The 2,423-nt window shown below is 43.0% G+C and overlaps 1 pseudogene; it reads right to left on the bottom strand.

Moving 5' to 3' along the window:
* Positions 1-201: 201 nt before the first annotated feature.
* LOC101559790 overlaps positions 202-2,423 on the bottom strand; it is a 4,024-nt pseudogene continuing 1,802 nt past the window's right edge.

Raw genomic sequence — 2,423 nt, 5'->3', positions numbered from 1 at the left:
ATATATTCTGCTGATGAACATAGGGATATATATATATCCCTATGTTTCCCTGTGTACATGTTCCATTATTCAAGTATTGAGAATGCCCAGTACTTTACTATAGCAGCTCAACTTTAATAACTGCCACAGAATTTGCTACAAATTCAGGTTCTTCAATTTTATTGGTTGTGGAAGAGTGCTATTATCTGTATTTGGGTTGGCTTAATCAACCTCTTCAATGGTGGGCCCTGAGGAAGCACCACCAGAGGGAGGAGCTCCTCCACCAGGGAAGCCCCGGGCATTCCTCCAGGCCTGCCACCTGCACTCTGGCACAGCTTGGTGATGATGGGACGGCAGACCTTCTCGAGCTCCTTCTGCTGATGTTCAAATTCTTTTTACTCCACAGTCTGATTCTTATCCAACCAGTTGCTGATTTCATTACACTTGTCAAGGATCTTCTGTTTATCCTCATCGTTAATCTTGCCTTGAAGCTTCTCATCTTCAACAGTTGCTTTCATATTGAAAACATAGGACTCAATGAATTCTTGGAGCACACTTTGTCCCTTTGCTTCTCATCTGAAGGTTTGTGCTTCTCTGCTTCCTGGGCCATATGCTCTATGTCTTCCTTACTCAAATGGCCCTTATCATTAGCAATGGTAATCTTATTCTCTTTTCCTGTACTTTTATTGACTGCAGAAACATTGAGGATGCCATTGGCATCAATATCAATTTACTTCAATCTGAGGAACACCACGGGGTGCAGGAGGTATGCCTGTGAGTTCAAACTTGCCAAGCAGGTTCTTATCCTTGGCCATGGCACACTCACCTTCATATACCTGAGTGAGCATGCTGGGCTGGTTGTCAGATTAGGTAGTGAAGGTCTGGGTCTGCTTGGTAGGAATGGTGGTATTGTGCTTGATGAGGACTGTCAAGACGCCACCAGCAGTTTTAAAACCAAGAGCAGTGACATCCAACAGTAGCAAATCTTGGACATTTTCAGACTTGTCTCCAGATAAAATGGCTGCCTGAACAGCTGCACCATAAGCAACAGCCTCATCAGGATTGATGCTCTTATTCAATTATTTTCCCCTGAAGAAGTCCTGTGGAAGCTTCTGGATCTTGGGGATGGGGTAGAACCACTCATGAGGACAATGTCATGGATCTGAGACTTGTCTAGTTTAGCATCTCAAAGAACCTACTCTACAGGGTTCAGAGTGCCACAGAACAGGTCAGCATTCAACTCTTCAAATTGAGCATGAGTAATGGAGGTGTAGAAGTTGATTTATTCATAGAGGGAATCAATCTCAATACTGGCTTGGGAGCTGGAAGAGAGGGTTCTCTTGGCTTGCTCACATGCAGTACTAAGGTGGCAGACAGCTCTTTTGTTCTCACTGATGTCCTTCTTCAGCTTGCACTTGAATTCAGCAATAAAATGATTGACTATTTGGTTGTCAAAATCTTCTCCACATAAGTGGATGTCTCCAGTGTAGATTTCAATTCAGAGATTCCATCTTTAATAGTGAGGTTTGACACACCAAAAGTGCCACCTCCTAAATCAAAAATCAATACATTTCTTTCAGCTCCAGCCTTTCATCTAAACCATAAGCAATAGCAACAGCTGTTGGTTCATTGATAATTTTAAGTACATTAGGACCAGCAATAGTTCCAGCATCTTTGGTTTCCTGATGCTGAGAGTCATTAAAGTAAGCTGACACAGTGACCACAGCATTGGTAACAGTCTTCCCTAGATGAGCTTCTTCTATGTCCTTCATCTTTGTCAGCACCATACAAGATACCTCCTCCGGGTAGAAGCTCTTTGTCTTTCTTTTGTATTCTACTTGAACCTTGGGCCTGCCTGCATCATTCACCACCGAGAAGGGCCAGTGCTTCATATCAGACTGGACAACAGCATTATCAAATCTGCATCCAATCAGATGCTTAGCATCAAAAAATGTATTGGGGGTTCATAGCCCCTTGATTTTTGCATCATTGCTCTGTGTCAGTGAAAGTGACTTAGCTTGGAGTGGTTTGATTTCCCTGATCACTGGCAATTATTTCCACTTTTCCATGCTGGAAGGCACCCACACAAGAGTAGGCGGTTCCAAGATAAATGCCAAGTGCAGGTCCCTTCAATGTGATTGCTTGCGTGTAGGCCCAGCTATACTAGCAAAGACAGCACACACAAAAACCCTCACTGGTTAAGCTTAACAACCTAAGTTGTATGGTAACAATAAGCTTGTCTTCTGGATAGTTAACAACCTAAGTTTGCAGACCAAAATTAGAGAAAAAGGAGGACTGCGAAGAAAGCCAACATTTTGGCCCTAATCTTCTAAGGTCAATTAAGACTCAGGACATATGAGAACTTGTACTGTAACATCATGTAACTCGGCAGTGTCCCAGATTTTCTGATCAAGGAGATTATGGGGCCAAAGAGGAAAGTGATC

This window comes from Octodon degus, unplaced genomic scaffold, assembly GCF_000260255.1.
Source record: "Octodon degus isolate 3935 unplaced genomic scaffold, OctDeg1.0 scaffold00030, whole genome shotgun sequence".
NCBI classification, from domain to species: Eukaryota; Metazoa; Chordata; class Mammalia; order Rodentia; family Octodontidae; genus Octodon; species Octodon degus.
Note: the sequence above shows the minus strand (reverse complement) of the source record. Positions and strands in the feature narration are given on the sequence as shown.